This window comes from Zosterops lateralis, assembly GCF_965231275.1.
Source record: "Zosterops lateralis genome assembly, chromosome: 32".
In the NCBI taxonomy this organism is placed as follows: Eukaryota; Metazoa; Chordata; class Aves; order Passeriformes; family Zosteropidae; genus Zosterops; species Zosterops lateralis.
The window spans coordinates 4485302-4508368 of record NC_139792.1 but is presented as its reverse complement, the minus strand read 5'-3'; the positions used below and the strand labels follow the sequence as shown (position 1 = coordinate 4508368).

Sequence of the window (23067 nt, the reverse complement as noted above, 5' to 3'; positions counted from 1 at the left end):
ATCCCATGTCTTATCCCCAAATTTTTGCCATTCAGAAAGCTCATGCACTGTATGGGGGTTCATAAAGCACCCCTTAGGATATGCCTGGCAACTCTTTTTTAATATCTATACCCTGGACTTGCCATTTTTCTAGCATACAGGCAAATAAATCATATGCTGCTTGCCTCTCCATGTTAGTCAGCGCTGTGCAGCTCCCCAAGGTCTCGGCAGCACGTATCAGCCGGCCCCACCAATGTGAGCACCGGGGCACAGAAGATCTTCTTTCGCCGTCCCTCTGCTTGCAGGACCTGAACTCCTACTCCTCCAACCGTGGTGCCGTATCACGTATCGGGGTCACCATTTGTTGGATGGAGGGAGACTGACTCAACCGATGTTGATCAATCAGGCTCGATTTTATTTGTTTTCTCGCTTACATTTATAATCTAAGTAATCAGCTCATACATATGGCAAAAGCCAAGCTCCTGATTGGTAGTGACTACACAATAGCTTACTTCATGCTATTATCAGCATATTGCAAAAGTCATATCACCTTGTAATGTTCAGTTCTTCTTTTCTCATGATCTCAGTTTCTCTCCCTCATCCTGTTCTTTTCTAACAGTTCTGCCAGGAACATGCTGGCCTTGTCCTAGCTTCTAGTTACAAGATTGATCTGAGAGCTATTGTGTCCCTTACCTCTAACCATTCCTCAGCCATCTTCTCCACACTTTCCCCCTCCTGTTCCTTATTCTTTTCCTCTTGCATTTTGTGCCCTTTTTTTCACTCCTGCTTTATGACACTTTTCCCATCAAAATTCCCACCATTTTTTCTCTTCATGTTTTCTGCCTTTCTCTGTCCTCTGGTTTCTCACTCTTTTCCCCTCAGGATTCTCACAATGTTCCCCTCACATTTGCTGCCTGTTTCTCTATCTTTGCCAGTAAAGTTTCTCACTCTCTTCCCCTCACATTTCCCCCTATTTTCCCCTTTGTTTCTCACCCTTTCCCACTCATGTTTCTTAGAATTTTCCCACTGTATTCCCTGCCTTTTCCTCCTCTCACCTTCCTCTCCTATTTTCACTCACATTTCTCACCATTTTCCCCTCAGCTCTCTCACCCTTTCCCACACAGGTTTCCTACCCTTTTCTTCCCTCACACTTCTCTCCTTTTTTCACTCCCATTTCTCACACTTGTCACCTCACAATTTCTACCTTTTTTCCCCTCACATTTCTTAACCCACTGGTTCCTGTCAGTGCCTGCTCCTCTTCAGTAGTGGATGGGCTTCTCTTGTTTTCCCCTGCAATCCCCCACTCCAAAGAACGGGTGCCAGAGCAGCGCTCCAAGGAGCCCCTGCCTGTGCGTCTGCTGAACAGAATGGCCGTGCTCAGCTTGAAGAGTCTCATGGAGAACAACCTAAAGTGCACTGGGCTTCCTGCTGCAGCTTTGGTTTGTATTTCAGTTCTCTGTAGTCTTCATGGTGTTCTAAAGAAATAGGTCCCCTGAGGGATACACATTGCGGGTGAGCAGCCACTGCACCATCCGCCTCAAGCAGATCCATCTCCGTTTTCATCCCCTCACAGTCACTGTGCCTCCTGCCTGGACCAAACCACTTGTGATGCTTCTTGATGCTAAACAAAGTCCATCTGCACAGGAAATGCTTTTGGCCCTCTTTTGGAGAAAAAATAAAAGCCTTTATTTTAAAATGTTCAGTCTTTGGAGTTTTCATCTATTTTCTGCTATTTGAATTGCTTTGACATCAAAATACTGCCAGCTGACATTCCAAACTGGCTGGTCTATGTTTGTGTGCACAGAGCAAATGTGCCACACCGTGCCCATTTCCTGGGTGTCTGTTAATGTCCTGTTCAACAAAGGGCTGAAGGGAAGGACTCTCCCTGTCCCGCGCGGCTCCGGGGCTGGAGCTGGGCTGGCAGGGGCCGCAGACCGTGCTGGGAGGCCCAGCCTCATCCCCATCCGCCATCTTGTGTGTGGCTGGCTCGGCCCCATCCGCCATCTTGTGTGTGTCTGCCTAAGCCTTATCCACCATCTTGTGTGTGTGTGCCTCAGCCCCATCCGCCATCTTGTGTGTGGCTGGCTCGGCCCCATCCGCCATCTTCTGTGTGTCTGCCTAAGCCGTATCCGCCATCTTGTGCATCAACCCAGTCCAGCTCTGAAGTGAATGTGTTGCTGTTTTGTCAGCAGTCAAGGTCAGCATCAAAAACACCAACACCAGCAGGACAGTCTACAGGAAATGCCACAGGTTTGGCCCAAAGCCGTCTCTCCTGACTTGTCACTGTCCTTTACCCATGAACAAGTCCCCAGGGCCACACACAGCAAATGTCCAACAGCAGCTCCATCAGCCACTTCCTCCTGCTGGCATTGGCAGACACGAGGCAGCTGCAGCTCCTGCACTTCTGCCTCTTCCTGGGCATCTCCCTGGCTGCCCTCCTGGCCAACGGCCTCGTCATCAGCGCCGCAGCCTGCGGCCACCACCTGCACAGCCCCATGTTCTTCTTCCTGCTCCACCTGGCCCTCAGTGACCTGGGCTCCATCTGCACCACTGTCCCCAAAGCCATGCACAATTCCCTCTGGGACACCAGGAACATCTCCTACACAGCATGTGCTGCACAGCTCTTTTCCTTTCTGTTCTTCATCTCAGCAGAGTATTTCCTGCTGACCATCATGTGCTACGACCGCTACGTGTCCATCTGCAAACCCCTGCACTACGGGACCCTCCTGGGCAGCAGAGCTTGTGCCCACATGGCAGCAGCTGCCTGGGCCAGTGCCTTTCTCAATGCTCTCCTGCACACAGACAATACATTTTCTCTAACCCTGTGCCATAGGGTTCTTCTGTGAAATCCCACACATCCTCCAGCGCCCCTTCTCACACTCCTCCTTTAGCAAACTGGGCCTTCTTGCATTTAGTGCCTATTTAGCATTTGGCTGTTTTGTGTTCATTGTTTTCTCCTATGTGCAGATCTTCAGGGCTGTGCTGAGGATCCCCTCTGAGCAGGGATGGCACAAAGCCTTTTCCACCTGCCTCCCTCACCTGGCTGTGGTCTCTCTGTCCCTCAGCACTGGCACATTTGCCTATCTGAAGCACCCCTCCATTTCCTCACAATCCTGGATCTGGCCCTGTCAGTTCTGTACTCAGTGATGCCTCCAGCCCTGAACCCCCTCATCTACAGCCTGAGGAACCAGGAGCTCATGGATGCCCTGAGGAAAATGATGCCCCAGATCTTTTCAGAAGCAATAAACTCCTTCTTTCCTGCTCCAGAGGCTTCAGAATGCAACTCTTCACAATCTCGGACTTTTTTTTCCTATTTGTCCAGTTTTTCATTAGTACCTTTTCTTATTTCTTTTTCTCGTGTTACTACTTTGTGATGTCACATCCCATTTTCTGATGTCACAGACTCACCTTCTATGAAGTCACAGCTAGCTCTGTGATGTCACAACCCTTTCAGGGATGTCACACAGCTCACTCAGTGATGTTATGCAGCCACCCTGGAATGTCACAGCACACTCCATGACCTCACAGCCCTCTCTACGATGTCATAAAGCCACAGCAAGATGTCACATCCTGCTCTGCAATGTCACACACCCCCCTCTGTGATGATAAAGATGCTCGATAATTTCACACAACAAACTCTGTGATGTCATAGCCCAATCTGTGACCTCACACAACCCACTCTGTGCTGTCACACAGCCCCTTTGTGACATCACAGCTGCTCTGGGGCTCTGTGACACAGCCCCAGAGGTGCTGCTGTGACACAGCCCCCTCTGGGACAGCACACAGCCCCTGCCAGTGCTGAGCCCCTGTCAGCTCTGCCTGTGCCCTGCTCGTGTCCCTGAGATGCCCTGGCAGTGCCCCAGCCCTGCTGGGCTGTGCACAGGAGCTGCTCCTGGGCAGAGCTGTCTCTCTGCAGCGCTGCCCTTGCCAGGAGCTGCCTCTGTGCCAGGAGCCCGGCCCAGCTCAGCAGCACAGACACAGCACAAGGACTTCAGTGACCCTCTTGGGGCTTGTGCTGAGGCCCTGAACATCAATCTCTGCCAGGGAGATGAAGAAACCTCTCAAGAACTCCAAGTCAGAATCCAACTCTAAAGTTTCTGGAAGTTTTAATGGGTCCCACTGAGGGGCACAAAAGAGAAAGTGTCCCCAGAGCAGAGAACTGCAGGCAGTGATGACAGGGGGGGACAAAGAGAAGCCAAGTCCTGGTGCCCTGGGGCACAGCAGCCTCTGTGCCACCAAGGGCTGTGAGCAGACACCTTGTCCTGAGGCCCTGGGGCCTCCTGGCACAGCCCCAGCAAGGCTGGGCACTCTCAGCCCCTTGTCCTGCCCTCAGCATCCCCCTCCCATCCCAGTGGCCTCAAGGATCTGCTGGAAGGTGTCCCTGGGGAGCCTTGGTCAGGAATGGCCCTGGAGGGCTCCTTAATGCTCTCAGGGACTGCAGGTTCTTCAAAGGACTTTGGGTTTTGCTTTTGCCTTGGAATCTCTGAGAGGTTTGTGCAATCCTGGCCTCCAATTATCTGCTTTAATGAGTCCCTTGAGAGGCTTTGTCAATAACAACACTCAGTGGGGCTCATTAATGCTTTGAGATACTTCAGTTATTATAAGGTACTTGGCGTTTCCGTTTAACTGGCTCTGTGAGAGGTTTGTGTATCCTGGCCCCATTTATCTAATTTAACAAGTCCTTTGGGATTTTTAGTAACAACACTCAGTGGGGCTCATTAGCACTTCAGGGTACAAAAAGTTTATTAAGGAACTACTTTTTGACATTGAGTCTGAGGCCTGTGTGCAATAATTGGCCTCCAATTATCTGCTTTAATGAGTCCCTTGAGATTCTTAGCCAGTAAAAACACTCACTGGGGCTCACTAATGTTTCAAAGTACTCAGGGTAATTTAGGTACTTCCTTTTGCCACTGAGTCTTTGACAGGTTTGCGCAATCATAGCCCCAATTATCTGCTTTAATGAGTCATTTGGGAGCTTTGTATGGACATTCAGTGGGGCTATTTAATGCTTTGAGATACTCAAGATGTTTAAAGATACTTTGGATTTTCCTTCCCACACTGAGTCTCTGAGAGGCTTTTGTGCAATTCTGGCCTCCAATTCTCTCCTTTAAGGAGTCCATAAGGAGCCTGTATTGGGGATGGACCTCAGTGGGACCCATTAATCCTTCCAGACACTTTGGGCTTTTCCTCTGACTTTGCCTCCTGGAAAGGTTTGTGCAATCTCCTCTCAGGCCTGAGGTTCCAGGGCTCAGCACCAAATGCACCACGGGTCAGATCAGGGTAACACAAGTCCTGACAAGGCTGTGCTTTGATTTCCCCCAGGTCTGGTGCAGTTAATTGATGCTTACCTTCCTGTGGGATGAAACTTGGAATTGCCACCATAATTGTTGTATTGTCAGTTTATTACTGTTTGGGATTTGCTTGCATTTTCATCACAAGTGACTTGTGGGAAGAGCAAATATTCATTAAAGCATTTTATGTAGGGTTAAGTATGATTCTCCCATTCATGACTCGGCAGGAGTTTCCCCAATGAAGAAATGAAGCTTTTGCCTGAAGCTCCCACTGTGCCCAGGACAGGAAGCCCTGGGAGTGTCTGGGACATCCCGGCTCTTTGGCAGCCTGGGCACTCCCGGGGTGTCATCGTGGAGCCCCCGTGAGTGCCTGTGACAGATGGGTGCCTTTGCAGCCCAAGGTGCCCTGGGATGTGCCCATGGCATGGCTGGGACTGCCTCTGCCCACAGGGCTCTTGAGCATCCCAGCTCAGGCCTGGGGCCAGACTTCCTTGCCATGGCAACCATTTGCAGTCCCATTGCCAGGGCCAGGGGATGCCAGAAGGGATCCCAGAATGGGCTGAGTTGGGAGGGAGCCATCAGGATCCTGGAGTGCAACTGCTGGCCCTGCACAGGACAGCCCAACAATCCCAGCCTGGGCCTGGCAGCGCTGTCCAAAGGCTGCTGGAGCTCAGAGAGCCCTGGAGCTGTGACCCTTCCCTGGAAGCCTGTTCAGTGGCCCAGCAGCCTCTGGGGGAAAAACCTTTTCCTGAGATCCAACCCAAAGCTGCCCCGAGTCAGCTCCAGCCGTTTCCTGCAGTCCTGTCCCTGGGCCCCAGAGGGAAGAGGTTCCCACAACCCCCAGCCAGGGACCCGCTCCCAAGGATGTTGCTAGGGCAGCCAGGGCTGGCACCAGCTGTGATGCTCGGTTTCCCCGGGCCAGGCTTTAGGAATGGGATTCCTCAATTTCCTGCTCCCGCTAAAACCGTGCCGCCCCTCACTGCCCTCCAGCCTCCCACTGAAAGTACAAAAGGCAAAGACCCCCGGCTGGGATAAGAGGAATTTACTGGCAACAACAACAAGATAAGGAACAAACAGGAATAGAAACAACGATAACAGAAAGGATAGACAAACTATATACAGGGAAAACTATAACAACACTGAGTCGCTCTTCCCAGCCATGTATTTTCTCCTGCCTGGAAAAAACACTATTCTCCTAGGGAGAGAGAGGGTTCTTTTCCTGCCCTGGGCAATGACAAGAGGTGAGATCAAAAAAAATGACAGGGCCATGACCAGACCCTGACGTTCTTCAATCCCATCTCACATCATTGCCAGGGGCAGGGAAAGGGACAGGTGTCCTCCCCGCATGGATCATGGTAAATGTGAGTCACCAGAGCTCTTCCTAATGTGAGTCCTCTGATAGAGGATGGAGTTGGAGACTCACATGAAGCTCTTCCCACAGTCGGGGCACTCACAGGGCTTCCCTTACCGGTGACTCCGTTGGTGTTGGGTCAAGTGAGAGCTCTGGGTGAAGCTCTTCCCACACTGGGGACACTCGTGGGGCCTCTCCCCAGTGTGGATGCGCCGGTGCCTGATGAGGTGGGAGTTTTGCTTGAAGCCCTTCCTGCAGTCGGGGCAGCGGAAGGGCCTCTCCTCTCTGTGAATCCGCTGGTGCCGGAGGAGAAGGGAGCTGGTCTGAAACCTCTTCCCACACTCAGAACACTCATAGGGCCTCTCCCCAGTGTGGCTCATTTGGTGGATGATCAGCTGGCCCCTCTGGTTGAAGCCCTTCCCACATTCCCCACACTTGTATGGCCTTTCCTCAGCGTGGGTGTTCTGGTGGCAGATCAAGTTGGATCTGTGGCTGAAGCTCTTCCCACACTGCTCACACTGGTAGGGCCGTTCCCTGGTGTGGATCCTCTGGTGGCGGATCAGGTCGGATCTCTGGGTGAAGCTCATCCCACATTCCCCACACTCGTGGGGTCTCTCCCCAGTGTGGATGCGCCGGTGCCTGATGAGGGTGGAGTTGTCCTTGAAGCCCTTCCTGCAGTCGGGGCAGCGGAAGGGCCTCTCATCAGTGTGAATCCGCTCGTGCCTGAGGAGATTGGAGCTGGTGTGAAACCTCTTCCCACACTGGGGACACTCATAGGGCCTCTCCCCAGTGTGGATCCTCTGGTGGCTGATCAGCTGGGACCTGCAGCTGAAGCTCTTCCCACACTCCAAGCACTTGTGGGGCTTCTCCCCATCATGAAGCTGCTCATGGACCAGCTCTGAGCCCCGGCTGGATCTCCAGCCACCTTCCTGACTCAGGGTGAGTCTTTCCTCCTGAGAGTCCCCTGGGATGGGTTTGGAGCCCCTCCTCCTGAGGGATCTCTGGGGCTTTTCCTCCCCATTGGATTCTTGCGCTGTGGAGCTGCTCACAATGGCCTCTTCCATGAGGTTCTGCTGTGGGGATTTGTCCTCCCTGGTCTCCATCCTCAGCTCCTTGTCTGGGGGAAGAAAGACAAAGACAGAATGGGATTTGCCTCTGTGCCAGAGGGAAGGGGAAGGAATTTATCCCAGTCCATTCCCAGCAGGACAGTGTTGCCATTGGGGTTGTCCTGCAGTCGGGGGCCGTGCTGGGCTGGGAGATGGAGCAGGAGAAAGGGGGAAAGGGGCACTGACTTCCTCCTCACCTGCCTGGCTATCCTGGAGCATCTTTCTCTTCCTTGCACCCTTCTCTTCCATCGAGCTAAGGTTTGCGAATCCTGCTTAGGAGAAAAACAAGGGATGAGCACATTAAGTTAGAAGGTCCCTCTGCCCAAGTTCATCTCTAGAAGTCACCGTGACCCAGTCCCGGAGCCAACCGGCCCTTCCACGGCACCACCCTGGGAGAGGGACACACCTTGTCCCAAGGTGACCCAAGGAGTGGCTAGAGGTGATGCTCTGTGGCACTCAGTCTGCTGTCAGGTACACGATGGAGACAAGGATGAGAGGGAGACCTTCACTATGGGTTGCAAAAGGATTTATTCCAGTGGAGGTATGAGGTATTGAAGACAGGGGTCTGGCTGCTTGTGACCTCTTAAACTGGGGAGGGTTCAGGGGAGAGTACAAATCTTTAGCAAATGGGAGGAAAGTAGGGGAGGAGTGAAAGGTGGGGTTTGCATTTGCTGAACCAAGAGGGCAAACAAGGGGAGGAGAGTGGGCCACATGCTCCAATGGGGCCTCGAGGATTGGGGGATTGACAGAGAACAATCTGGAAGAGGGGCAGGGTGAGGGAAGGATTGACAGCCGAGTAACATGACAGGGAATATTCAGGGAAATTGGGAAGGATCGGGACAGGATTGAAAACTTGGGTAGGTGGGTACAAACTTGGAGCAAACCAACAACTCAGGGGAGTAATAGAACAAACCATTAGAACAAAACACACCACAACATCACCGGGCATCTGGTGCACAGATAAACCTCCAAAACACCAAGATTCATTCCCCAAAATACAGAAATGACCAAGATTCAGTAGAAAACACCCAACCGTGAGTTTCCCCTCTCTGCTCTCTCTATTTTGGGGTCCTGGAAGCCCCCCCTGTCTGGGTTGCTGCAGATCAGTTTGAATTGCTGTTCCCCCTCTCTGGGCTGCTGTGGCTCCTGGGAATCCAGGAGGTTCCCCTTCTCTGGGCTCCCCAGTTTGGCATCACAGGCGTCCCAGGGCTCAGCACTGCCCGGGGTCCCTGTTTTGGGGTCCTGGGGTATCCACGGGTCCCCCTTGTCCATGCTCCCAACACGTCCAGGCTCCTGGAACACCCCCAGCTCTCCCACTGCCTGTTTCTGTTCCCTCATTCCGGGTTCCCCTCCCAGCCCTGCCGGTACCGGGCCATCCCCAGGCGCCTCTGGGCTGACAATGCAGCCCCCGAGCCGGGCAGAGCCAGCCCCAGCCCAGGGGGACCCTGCACCCTCCGCTCCCCGGGCCGCCCGGGCCTCGGCCCCGAGCACAGAGCTCTGCCCGGGGGGCTCCCGGCCCAAGGCGGCGGCTCCGGGCCCGGGTGGCCGCTCCCGGCTCCCACAGCCCGCCCGGGGCCGCCCCGCCCGTGCCGGGGCTGCGCCAGCGCTCCCCGCACCCGCGGGGCTTCCGACCGCTGGGGGAGCCCACAGAACACACTGCCCCGGGCCCAGAAACACTGAAACCCCAACCGGCCATCACCCCACCGCAAACAATGATCCAACACCGCGAACCGACCGCTCCCACCCTGTCCTCGGGCGCCTTCCCAGGGACCCCAACCCCGCGGGAACGGCCCCGGGCCGGGACAAAAAGCCGCTCCCCCGGAGGCCCCGGGAACACCCCCCGCGGCCCGGCCCCGGCACAGGCTCCCGGCAGCTGCCCCGCTGCCGCAGGCGGGGCTTTGGAGCGGGGAGGCTCCGCGGGACCCCCCGGGCTGGGCCCCCTCCAGCCCCTGCCCGCCCCGGGCTCACCTTCAGCCCGGCCTCTCTGGCCGTGCCCGGCTCCTGCACAGTCCCCGCTCTCGGTGCCCCCGGGGCTCTGCTCTGGGGCTCGGAGAGCAGCCGGCAATGGCACCTCGCCCTGAAATGGAGCCGATTTGGTGCTCCCCGGCCGGGCCAGAACCGAAACTTTGTTGCTTTTGCCTCCCTGCACAGACCCCTGGGGCGTTTTCTGCACAGAGTTCCAGCCCCCAGCGTTTGCTGAAGGCTCTCTCTGCAAATGTCACACTGCCAGGACCCTGTCCCTGCTGTCACCTGCTGTGGCTGGGCATGAGCAGAGCTCCTGCACTTGCATTTCCAGCTGCTCTGCAGCCAGAGCTGAGGGATGTGGAGCTGCCTGAATGCAGAAACTGGAATATGAGCCTCTCTTGAGGGGGAAATCTCCCCCTCCTGTGCCGGCCCATGGTAGTGCGGTAAAATGCACCCAGAATCCAGATTTTACCACCAAATTTCCTTGTATTCAGGAATTGTTCCCATAGGAATATTGCCAGGACAAGTCTGGCTGGCAATGGTTTCACAAGGGTCACCTCCCATCTGTCCCCAAAACCCTGGGGAAGACTCTGTGCTTTCCTTCCTATGGGAAAGAACTGTCCTCCTTGTCCATCTGCCCATGGCCACAATTGGGATTCCACCTCCAACATTGCCTCTTGTGAGAGATCAGAGGAGATTGTTGGCTGGAAGCATTTGGTGTGTGGGGCAGGAAGGGGCAGGTCCAGCCTTGCCCTGCCCTGGAACCCCAATCCCCCCAGAGCTCTATCCCAGCCCAGCAGTGTCGTAGTCGAGAGGGCCACTGAACTCCGAGTGCTTCAATAAAAACTTCAGAGTGCTTCAGGCATCAGCACCATGTTATCTAGATGTCTTTCATACCTTTTCTATGTAGCAATCCTGTAGGCAGCTCCCCACAGCTGTGGCTCTTTCTCTCTTCTTTCTGCAGTCCCAGCTCGCTGCTTCCTGTCCCGAGCATGGCCACCTGACCCTGTCTGTCCCTCGGACGGTGGCTTCCCTTCTCTGTCCCTCACACGACCTCCTGTCCCTTCATCCTCACAGCACAGCCAGCAGACCCCAACTGACTCTCTACCAACTCACTCTTTTGTCACACCCACAGCTGTGAGGGCAAGGCTGTTCCCACTCTTTGGTCATTAACACACTGCAATATATCAGAGGCAGGAGTGCCATAAGCACTGTCTCTGTCTTCCCACACAGCAGTGTCTGCCAGTCCCTGGCACACCAAAGGCAATGCTCCACTGCCACCTCTGCAGCCCCCAGCCCAGCTCCTGAGTGACCAGATGGCCCCAAGTCCCACCTGGGGGAAGGGCCCAGGAAGAACAAGGGGTATTTAAGGCTGACCACAAGGCCAGCACACATCTTGACCCCACATCCTCTTGGAATTTCTATCTGAGCATCACTGGAATCCAGGAGTTGGTGGCTCCGTGTGCTTCCCTGTATCTTATAGGTCTTTCCCTTTTCACCTGTCTTCATCTTTTAATTCTCTGCTCTTGCTAATTATGAGTAACTTTAAATTGAACAGGCTTGGACTTTGCACAGTAGAATGGGCCATGTAAATGCTTTGAGAAGTGTTTTTTGTTGATTGAAAGTCATATTAAACCTTTTGCCAAAGTTTCTCTGAGTTTCTAAAGTTGCCACTAAAGGCCGTTCAGTTTTTTTAAGCTTCTGAGAATCTCTTGTTGGTATTTCTCCAGTGTTTCCAACTCAGAGGACACAAACAATTGTAATTCCTATTAAATGTCTAATTCAGAGAGTTGTTTGGGTGTTGGGGGTCAGGGCTTGTCTGTCCTGCTTGGCACAGCCCAGGCAGGGCTGTCACAGCCACATTGCACACTCCATTTCCCACCTGGACCCGCTGGTGCCTCTGAGTTCTGCCTGCCCAGCCCCAGGGACGCTCTCCTTGTGTGCCCATTCCCCCACGGTCTGTGGGCAGGGATGGCCTCAGTGGGAGCTGTGACATCCTCAGACACTTGGGGGCTGCTGGAGGATTTGACTTCTCCAGAGGCTTGTTCAGCCTTCAGCTCTTCAGTTCAGGAATTCAGTGCCCCAGGGCTCATCAACATTCAGAACACCTTAACAGGCCAAGACTCTGGGAATAATTTGATTTAAATTTTCAAATGTTTGTGGTTAATTAGACAGACTTCAGAACTGAATTCAAAGTGAATGTATTATATTTATAAGACAGTGAGGAAAAAATGTTTCGGTCCTGTTTAGGTTTTTTTTTCTCATTAATATCCTTATATATGTGCAATCTCCAATTGACCCAGAATCCAAGTACCTTCTAATGTTCAGTTTGAATAGATATGAAAATTAAGGCCCCTCATGGCTGACAATCAATCAGACTCTGTCCCTACCCCCACTCCACCATTTCCCCCATCCCAGCCCTGGGACTCAGAGCAGCCTTGTGCAAATCTGAGCTCCCTCCAGCCCAGGCTGGGCCTGCAGCTTTCAGCTCCTTGGCTCCAACTCCCAGCTGCTTTCCTTGGAGAAGGAGCAGCCCCAGACACAGAGGGATGTTCATTCATTGCCAGCCAACAAACCCAAGGGGAGGCACAGCTCCACCAAATGCAAAAGTAATTCTTCTCCCTGGCTCTGCCCTGCACCTGATCCCCACAGCCTGTCCTGTTTCCTTCATCCCTCCACTGCCAGGGACTTTCTGGGAGAAGGGAGCTTTGCTCTGGCTGTGGAGGGAGGTCAAAGAGCATCCACTTGAGTGGGAACCACAACTCATCAGATTTGTGTCCTTTGAGTGACCAGGAACTGGTGTGGTTCAGAGCCACAAAAAAGTTTTTTTTCATGGCCAACATAAAAATGTGAACAGGATAAAAAGTAATAAACATCAAAACACTTCCCTCAGCTCCTTGTGACATGCCAGACACATCTGACATGTTCATAATCCACAAGGGATTGCCATACAGGCAAGGACGTAGGAAGAGATGATATAAAAGATAAAAATACAACTAAGATGCTACCTAAGGAGTTATTAAAATTTGTGGAAGATTGGGCAACTCCCTGAAGCTCAAAGCATGAAGCCAGTCAAGGGAGGTGCATTGGAATGACCAGGGAACAGCTGCAGGAGGAAATCTGGGGGCAACAGGAAAGACATAGATCCAGCTGCTCTAAATGAAGAGATGTCCTTTGATATGGCCATTTAAACAGGAGAGCTGGAAATGCCTGAAAGAAGGAGGTCATGAAATATTAGACTGAATGTTGGTGGCAAAGGTAGAAGGGAAGACCAGTATTTCTTCTCCTGGCATCAGTAGAAGAATCCAGTAGATCCAGGAAATTCCTGTTCCTGGTGGGAAAACGTTGTACTCAAATGACCCAAATAATAAAGATTTGCTTGTGTATTATGAATTTAACAGGAATTTAAACCTGTGCCCCTTTCCAGGCAGAGGTCAGGTGTGTGCCCATGAACAGACAGTGCCACTTGTGCCCTGAGGTGCCCAGCTGGGGTTGGCATCTCTCAGAGAGGAGCTGAGGGAGAGCAGAGCACCTTGCAAGCTGCAGGTCCCTGACAGCCCCGGGGGGCTCCTGTCCCATCAACATCTGCTCTGCTCCAGGCTGAAACAGGGAGCAGCACCGTGCCAGGATGACCAGAGAAGTGAGGTGTGTGCTGGAATTCAATCCCCTCCCCATCCCGCAGCAGCCCTGCCTTTCCCTCCTCCAGCCTTGGTCTCCAGCACAGCCATGGAGGCTCTTGGGGCTCTGGAGTTTTCCTGCAGCCCCCAAGGGCAGCTGAGCCGTGCCTTTGGCACAGTCAGCCCTGGGCAGCGCAGGCAGTGCCCAGCAATTCCTCGTGTGTGCCTAGCCTTGCTGTCAGCCCCCAGCAGCGGCTGCGTGGCCCCTTTGTGCCGCGCTGGCCCAGCCGTGGTGCCACAGCCCCTGTGCAGGCCCAGGGCCGGACAGGAGCCCTGCGGGTGGGAACGGCCCCTGTGCCGTGGTGCCCACGGCAGCCTTGGGGCTCTGTGCCCCATGGCCTCCCTGCTGGGCAGCCTCTGCCAGCTCCTGCGCAGCCCGTGGCCCCTGTGGGGCTGCACAGACAGCCCTGCCCCAGGCTCTGCCGGGCTCTGGGCCAGCAGAGAGGCCGGGCAGGGCTGGCCATGGCCGGGAACAGCCCTGAGCCCCGCAGGAGGATGGAGCTGGGCCACAGCCAAAGTGCCCCCAGACCTGGGCCCAGCAGCCAGGGCTGCCAGCGCCTGGGGACAGAGGCTGCCATTGGGGACAAATGTCCTGGGCCCCCTCCCTGCTGTGCCTGTGCCACCAAGGGCACAGAGCAGCCTCCTCTCTGGGCCACTTGCCTGTTTTCAATGCCTTCCCCAGGCGCTGGCCCTGCCCCACAAGGCCTGGGCTGAGTCCTGCCCCTGCACGCTCCCCCAGGCTGAGATGGACACTGATGGTTTCTGTGCCAGGCTCTCTGAGCCCAGCCCAGCTCCCTGCCAGCTCTGCCAGCTGCCCTGAGCTCTGTGCAGCACCAAGGGCCTCTCCCCAGCACAGCCCAGCCGGCTCTGGCCCCACAGCTCTGCTCAGGGCAGGGGGCTCTGGGCAGGGGCCCCACAGCCTCAGCCCCTCGGGAGGGCACAGCAGCAGCTGCAGCTCAGACAGGACTCAGCCCCAGGCACGGGCAAGGTGCTGGCCCAAGGGAAAAGGAGGCTCCCCGTGTGCCCTGCTGCCCTGTCCCTGAGCTCCTGAGAGCTCTGCAGCCCCTGCTGCCATCCCATCTGCCCAGGCCAGCACAACAGCCCCGGCCTCAGGGCCCTCCAGAGCTGCTCCTGCTCCAGGCCCAGGGCCCATCCCAGAGCTGGGGCAGCCACAAAGCTGTGCCCATTTCTGTTCATTCCTGCTCTGATGAGGATAATGGAAAAACCCCAAAAATGTTGCAAGTTCATTTATTTTGCCTAAGTACAATTGAATTCTCCTCATTTACATGAAGTTTCTGGATCACAAAGAAGGGGGGATAATGAAATTGGAGGGAATGAATACCATCATTGCTTTCAAAACAACAGCATTAGAAACAGAAGAAATATTAATATGGAGAGTATTGGCCTGTCATGATGTGCACTGGGAGCCAATGACAGAAGGAAGCAGGCAGTGTGTGGTAGCTGAAAAGCATCCAGACATCAGTCCTGTGAGAGCTTTCTTGAGTTCCTGGTTCCTCAGGCTGTAGATGAGGGGGTTCAGGGCTGGAGGAACCACTGAGTACAGAACTGACAGAGCCACATCCAGAGATGGGGAGGAGATGGAGGGGGGCTTCAGGTAGGCAAACACTGCAGTAGCGATGAAAAGGGAGACCACGGCCAGGTGAGGGAGGCAGGTGGAAAAGGCTTTGTGCCGTCCCTGCTCAGAGGGGATCCTCAGCACAGCCCTGAAGATCTGCACATAGGAGAAAACAATGAACACAAAACAGCCAAGTCCTAAAGAGATGGAAAACACAAGAAGTCCAAGTTCCCTGAGATGGAATGTGGAGCATGAGAGTTTGAGGATCTGGGGGATTTCACAGAATAACTGGCCCACTGCATTGCCATGGCACAGGGGCAGGGAAAATGTATTGGCTGTGTGCAGCAGTGAATAGAGAAAGCCACTGGTCCAGGCAGCTGCTGCCATGTGGGCACAAGCTCTGCTGTCCAGGAGGATCCCGTAGTGCAGGGGTTTGCAGATGGACACGTAGCGGTCGTAGCACATGATGGTCAGCAGGAAATACTCTGTTATAGCAAATAAAACTAAAAAAAATACTTGAGCAGCACATCCTGCATAGGAGATGGTCCTGGTGTCCTAGAGGGAATTGTGCATGGCTTTGGGGACAGTGGTGCAGATGGAGCCCAGGTCACTGAGGGCCAGGTGGAGCAGGAAGAAGAACATGGGGCTGTGCAGGTGGTGGCCGCAGGCTGCGGCGCTAATGACGAGGCCGTTGGCCAGGAGGGCAGCCAGGGAGATGCCCAGGAAGAGGCAGAAGTGCAGGAGCTGCAGCTGCCTCGTGTCTGCCAATGCCAGCAGGAGGAAGTGGCTGATGGAGCTGCTGTTGGACATTTGTGGTGTCTTGGCATGGGGATCTGTAAGGAGAGTAATCATGGAATAGTTCAGTTTGGAGAGGACTTTGAATATCCCAGCCCAGCTTGGTGGCACTTTCCCCCCACTGCCTGCCCAGGGCTCTGCTGCTTGGAGCTGTCCCTGCCTGCAGCTGCTTCCCTGTGCCCAGGGCTGGGCCCTGCCAGTGCTGCCAGAGCCCAGCCCAGCCCTGGGGGCTCAGCTCTGCCCTGCAGAGCCCTCCCAGCTCAGGCACTGCCCAGGGGCAGCTCTGGCTCTGCAGGCTCTGATGGCAATGTCAGAGCAACCCTGAGGAGCCTGGAACACCAACACTGATGCTGCCTGCAAGGGGCCCTGTTCTAATTTCTGTCACTGCCTGGTTAAGTAAGATCTGAGAGAAAATTGCTTGGTTCTTTTTTCTAAACCTGAACTGAAAGATGAATATCTGTGTGCGATTTCCCATTTAGGCAACACAGATTCCTAGGTTAAAAATCAGGATTCTCCTTTTTATGCAGCCCCTGCCTCACTGTGCTCCCTGAAAAATCTACTTAGAAATGTTCTGCAGTTCAATGTCATGCTGGGAGCAGTTCTGAACAATGCAGCATCCTCCCCACACAAGAAGAACACTTCCAAGCCTTACCAGCTGTGTCCTTCCACCCAGATCTTGTCCCCCAGTGCTGGGAGCAGCTCCCAGGGCTGGCTGAGAGCTGTCCCTGGCAGGCAGCAGAGTCCCTGCCCCAGCACAGCGCCCTGGGCTGCAGGACCCTGCTCTGCAGGACAGCCCTGGGCCCCCCTGGCTGCTCTACACAGGAGAGAAGCAGAGAATGTACTCACAGAGTCTGTAAGCATTGGCATGTTCCAGCTTTAGGAGAGGACTGCAGGAGCTGCAGCTGCATTGTCCTGCAGCCAGAGGTTCCTGTGCCAAGGGCTGGGAGTGATTCTCCCCCAGGCACTTGTCAGCCCCTTCCCAGCCCTGAGTGATTGAAGCTCTCTGTGCCTGTGTGCTGTGCCCGGGGTGGCTGCAGGCAGTGCCCCAGCCCTGCTGGGCTGGGAGAAGAGCTGCTCATCAAGAGAAATGTGGTTTTAAGCTCTTCTTGGTTGCCAGGAGCTGCCTCTGTGCCAGGAGCCCAGCCCAGCTCAGCAGCACAGACACAGCACAAGGACTTTAATGACCCTCTTGGGGCTTGGTGATGAGGCCCTGAACATCAGAGGGAGATGATGAAACCTCTCCAGAGCTCCAAGTCAGAATCCAACTCCAAAGTTTCTTGAAGTTTTAATGTGTCCCACAGAGGGACAGGAGAGATAAAGTATCCCCAGGCCCCAGGCAGAGCAGAGAACTGCAGGCAGTGGTGACAGGTTTTTCAAAAGACTTTGCATTTTGCCTTTGCCTTGGAATCTCTGAGAGGTTTGTGCAATCCAATTATCTGCTGTAATTAGTCCCTTGAGAGGCTTTGTCAGTAATGACACTCAGTGGGGCTCATTAATGCTTCAAGATACTTTAGTTATTTTAAGGTACTTGGAGTTTCCCTTTTAAAACTGACTCTATGAGAGGTTTGTGCAATCATGGCCCCAATTATCTACTTTAACAAGTCCCTTGGGATTCTGAGTCAGTAACAACACTCAGTGGGGCTCATTAGCACTTCACAGTACTCAAAGTTTATTAAGGAACTACTTTTTGACACTAAGTCTGAGTGCTGTGTGTGATAATTGGCCTCCAATTATCTGCTTTAATGAGTCCCTTGGGAGCTTTGCATTGACACTCAGTGGGGCTCATTCATGCTTTGAGATACTCAAGGTTTTAAAGGTACTTTGGATTTTCCTTCCCACACTGAGTCTCTGAGTTTTTGTGTAATCCTGACCTCCAGTTCTCTACTCCAAGGATTCCAGGAGGAGCCTCTGTTGGGGATGGACCTCAGTGGAACCCATTAATGCTTCCAGACACTTTGGGCATTTCTTCTGACTTTGACTCCTGGAAAGGTTTGTAAAATCTCCTCTCAGGCCCTGAGGTTCCAGGGCTCAGCACCAAATGCACCACGGGGCTCATTAGGATCAAGCAAGTCCTGACAAACCATGGCTGTGCCTTGATTTCCCTCTGGTCTGGTGCAGTTCATTAGGAAGGTTTCCTACTGCAGTTATGGAGAAAAGTTTCCAAGAGCTTCTAAGAAATACACATTTCTATTTGAAAGGATGTATTGTATTCCTGTTCTCTTTAGAGAAGAGGTGACTGACGCATTCAGTGACTGATATTGATCCAGGGACTCTCCCAAGGAGGTCTGGCCTGCCCAGAGCAGCTGTGCCTTGAGCTCTGAGGCAGTGTGGACAACCTTGCTCCACATTCCTCAACCCCATCCTGTCTCTCCTCACTCACCTGGGGCCTGCTTTGCTTGCAGAAATGGCTGCACTCAACCAACATAGGGGTTTTCTTCTGTTATTTTTTGAAGCAGCCTAAAACTTCTGAGTTTCCCCATTGAAAACAAACACATTCCTCAAGTGTGTGTGCCAAGCCCAAGGTGCCACCAAGGAGGTTCCCCTTCTCCAAGGCAGAACCATGCAAGGAATGTTTTAGACACACAGGAAGTTCTGCAATAAACACAAATCCAGAGTTGGCTGAAGGCAGATTTTGACCAACTCCTGAAGGACAGACAAGCTTTGAACTCCTTGCAGCTCCAAGCTGCAGGTGGGTTGTTGGGAGGTGTGTGAGTGAGCCCAGAGTGAGGGCAAGGGCAGTGCAGAGAGGCCTGGAAGTGCTTGTGTGCAGACAGGCAGTGGGGAAGGGCAGTGCAGGGCTGGCCTGGGCCAGGAGTGAGGGTGGATCATCATGCCAAGCTGGCCTGGGCCATGGCAAGGGGCTGTGGCCACGGGCACTGCCCTGAGCCCACTGCCTGGGCCCCTTGCTCAGGGCTGGTGTCAGTGCCCAGAGGCAGAGGGGATCCCTTGCTGGGGGCTGTGCCATGGCCACCTGCCCTGTGCCGCGCTGGCTGCTCAGGCGCCGCGGGACCAGCAGCAAACACCACTGCCAGGGCCAAAGGCAGCTCAGCCAGACAGAAAGGGTTAGGGCTGGCCACGGTTTCCATGGCAGCCCTCCCTGGGACACCACACCTGGGTCACCTGGCCTGGCCATTGCCATGGAAACCCCTTGTGGGGACCGATGCCACAGAGGCTGGCACTGGGACACTGCTGGGGCCGGGTGCTGAGCACAGGCTGATCACACAGAGATGGGTTTGTTCTTGCTGAGCTCACACAGAGCCAAGGCCTTCCCTGCCCCTTGTCCAGCCACGCTGGGGAGGGGCTGGGGCTGTGGGGGAGCTTGGGAGGGGACACAGCCAGGACAGGTGACCCCAAGTGACCCCAGGGATACCCCAGACCACGGGACATCATGTGCAGTGTATAAAGTGGGGAGAACAAGGAGAAAGGGGTGACATTTGGAGTGAGGGTTTTTGTCTTCCCAGGTGACACTTAGGCAGGACGGGGCCCTGTTTCACCAGTGGGCAGGGTCAGCACCAAAGACACAGACACCAACTTAAGGAATTGTGTCATTTATGTAATGCAAAGCTGCAGAGAATTACAAAAAAAGCACATAATTGTTAGCAAAGAATTACAAAAGGAGCTCAGCTACGCATTCAGTTGTTTCTACCAAAGACTGCCTGTGGTGATTTAGAAAGATCCATCACCAGTTACCCTCAGACTTTACCATCATCTTGATCCACACATCACCTGGGAGAAGCCAAGGACTGCAGACCCACTCCCAGACACTGGGATTTCCTGCAGGTGTGTCCACCTTCGCAGGAAACAAGGCCTCCAACCTTGCTGGGAGAGGGCCCAGCTTTTACACTGTTAAACAAACAAGCTGCCATCACTTCTGGTGTTTGGACATCTGGTTTCATTCTTCTGTTGGGTTTCTCCCAAAGCCTGGCCAGGGCTCAAGGAGGAACCAAGGGAGTTGGCCTGGATCCTTCACCCCCAAACAAGGCCAGATGGGGCCTTGTCTGATTTTAAACAGAGAAAGGTAAATCCAGATTTCACCACTGAACAGATACAGAGATCATTTTGGTGGTAATGCTCCATTAATGAATGGATACAAAGATAACCTTTGGCTGGAAGGTTTATCTAGAGGTCAGCTTTGCCTCAGGGCCTGTTGTTCAAGCTTCAGTCAGGACCTGCTGTACAGGCCGAAATTTTTCAATTGGTGCTTTGCCCTACAGGTGAATGACAACCTTCATAAAAAATCTTTCAAAACCAGAGTCTTAGATTTAAGTATTAGGGACAAAGGTATTGCCTCTTATCTTCAGTTAAGTGCTGCTCAAGTTCATTACTCAGAGCTGTAATTCACATTCCTTTCAAAACATGCCTAATGAGATGCTTTTCTATGTTATTTATCAAATCCTCCTTTTTTTCTTCAGATTGCGTCTCTTTTTAGACAGTCTCAGCACTCCATTTCCCAGCACAAAGTGTCACAACAACTCTAACATGGAATCATAACACACCAAGTGCTCACACTGCAATGATTACAGTCACTGCCACAAATACATTTCACAGCAGCCTCCAATTTAGTAGCCATGAGGCCAATCCCACCAAGAAGAATTCTCTTCTTTCTGTCACTCTTCTACTGCTCTTTCTATCAGTTTAATTTCTCATTGATATTCTGCATCAATTCCTCCTCCCATGACATGAACACTTTGCAAGGCCAAGCTCCAGTGGGCAGTGACCAAACCAAAGTGTCCTGGAGGACTCTGAATTCCTGTTTTGGTATTGGTAACTCTCATTTGCTTCTGATTTATCCTAATTAATTGCAATGCATGAAGGTCCAGCCCTGCAGCCTCTGGGGTGGCCTGTCAGGGGCCATCTCACCCAGAACAATTTCCCAGGAGGTCAAAGTCTCCCTGTCCATGGTTGTATTTGCAAACTGGGTGCAGCCCTGCACACCCAGGGGGTTTCCATTTCCCCAGTGGGGCCATGGTTAAGGGTATGGAGCACATCTGGGACATGGGTTTTCCATTGGGACAGGTTCCCATCTCCTAATTTTTCCAACTGCTCTTTTATCAACCCCTTCATCCATTCAACCAATCCTGCAGCTTGGGGATTGTCTGAGATATGAACAACCCAGCAGTCTTAATCACTGTATTTTTCACAGTAACAGAACATTCTGCATAACAGTATCAGCAAACCATGTAAAATTAGCCAATTTCATCCCTTCCTCCTCTTTTTGTTGTATACAATCTCACAAAGTTGACCACTGACAATTGGGTCCTGACCAATGTTTTTCTGTAGGGTATTTGGTGTTACATCCTTGAGCAGCCAAAGCTACCAAATTAGTATTGCCAGCACTATTTCACATTATCATTAATTTAGATGTAGATATAGATATATAGATATTGATATGAATAGATATAGATATAGAAAATATATATGTCTAACCATAATATGAATATGTATACAGTTATTTATTACATTAATAATTTTTCACTTGCAGAAATGCATCTGAGCTCAAGATTGAAGCCTTCTTCTGTCACTCCATGTGGGAATGTTCCAACAATACTTGTTCCTTCTGTTAGTGCTGTTTCCAATGTGCCCTTAACAAAATTCAGCTTTGTCTTCCAAGCCCACAAGTTCTTTTCCTTTTTCCATAGGCAACTTTTGGATGCATTTTAAGACATCCAGTGGTTCAGCTTCTTTTAACTGACTCCTCCATGGCTTGCACAGTGCTCAGACCTCAGCCCACTCCAGAGCCAGCAAAGTCTAGAGAAGGTCTTCCCATCCCAGAATTTCAGATGGGACTGATTCCTTACATTTACATTTACATTTACATTTACATTTACATTTACATTTACATTTACATTTACATTTACGCTTACATTTACATTTCCATTGTGACATTCTGTTGTGATCTAGCCAGACTATGCCAATGTTGTTTTACCACTGGGCAGGGTCAGCACAAAGACACCAGCTGAAGGAATTGACCAACTCAAATGCAATTTACTGCATCTCAAAGCAGCAAAGGAGCACAGAAGGAGCAGCTCAGCAATGCACCCAATCATCCCCACCAAGGATTGCCCGCGGGGAGTGAGAAAGATCCATCCCCAGCTCCCCTCAGCCTTTCCCAGCACCCACACCCACACATCAGCTGGGGGAAGCTGTCACAGCCAAGGGCTGCAGAGCCTCTCCCGGACACTGGGAATTCCTGCAGCTCCTCCAGCCACAGGGGAGGCTCCAGCCTGGCTGGGAGAGGGCCCAGCTCTGATGGTGCTGAATGAACAAACTGACAGCACTTCTAGGGTGGCAACATCTGGATTCATCCTCCTCCTTGGCTCCTCCCAAAGCCTGGCCAGGGCCCAAGGAGGAACCAGGGGAGGTGACTTTGCCCATCCAGCCCCAAACAAGGCCAGATGTCACATTTCATGGCCTTGTCTGTCTCCTAAACACAGAAAGGTCAATACACGTTTCACTAATGAGTGGATACATCTAACACACGGCTAATGATCATGCATATTTCGTTGGTGAGCAGATACAAAGATAACCTTTGGCTGGAAGGTCCATCCAGAGGCACCTTTGGCTCAGGGCCGGTTGTTCAGGCCTCACTCAGGCCTCCTGTCCAACCTTGGTACTTCAGGGACCTTTGGGACTTCAGGTTGAGGGCTGGGCTGGACACTGTTGGGGACTGCCTGGGCTGGGTGAGCTCAGAGGTCTTTCCCAACAGAAAGGATTCTGTGATTCCATGATTTCATCTGCTGGATTCAATTGGATCCACGTTAGCAGCATTCATTTGCTCAGAAAGTCTCCTCTTGCTCAGCTCCTGTGGCCTGAGGCTTCAGCTCCTTAAGCTCCTGGTGCTGAGCTGCTCACGCTGAAGGAGACAACACAGAGAGAAGAATACAGTTCATGCAATTCCTTCTGGGACACTGAGAGGGGAGAGTGTGGAAGCAGGAGCATTGTTTGTGTCCCTCTCTCCCCTTCCTGCATTTGAGCCCTTTGAAGCAGCCCAGAGCTTTCTCCAAGAGTGCAATGAAGCAGCTGTTCCTGCTCCCAGCTCTGGCTCTCTCCAGGCTCTGCCCTTGCCTGGTTTTGTCCCTCTTGCTGTGCCCTCTGTTCCCCTGAGGCTCGGTGGCTGCTGCCCAGGACTGTGGAACTGGCACAGATCCAGTGTCCAGACCCTCCTTTCTCTGCCCATGCAGCTGTCTGCTCACAGAAGACTTTTCCATCAGGAAGCTCTGTGTGGAGAAGGAATTGCCACTTCTGTTCCTTGCACAACCTCCAGGAGCCCAGGGCTGCCATCTCAAGTCCCTGCTGGCCCTGAGGGCTCCCAGGTGCCTCAGGCTGC

General features: G+C 52.9%; 1 protein-coding gene and 1 pseudogene across 2 annotated transcripts in view; one reads left to right on the top strand and one right to left on the bottom strand.

The window, feature by feature from the left end:
• The window catches only part of LOC310920902 (olfactory receptor 14J1-like), a gene marked incomplete at both ends in the record, with an annotated part of 261934 nt that overhangs the window by 96778 nt on the left and 142089 nt on the right, over window positions 1-23067 (top strand). The window lies entirely within an intron of this gene.
• Window positions 14778-15755, bottom strand: LOC310920906 (olfactory receptor 14C36-like; annotated as a pseudogene). The gene has a single exon. The product of its transcript is annotated as an olfactory receptor 14C36-like (transcript).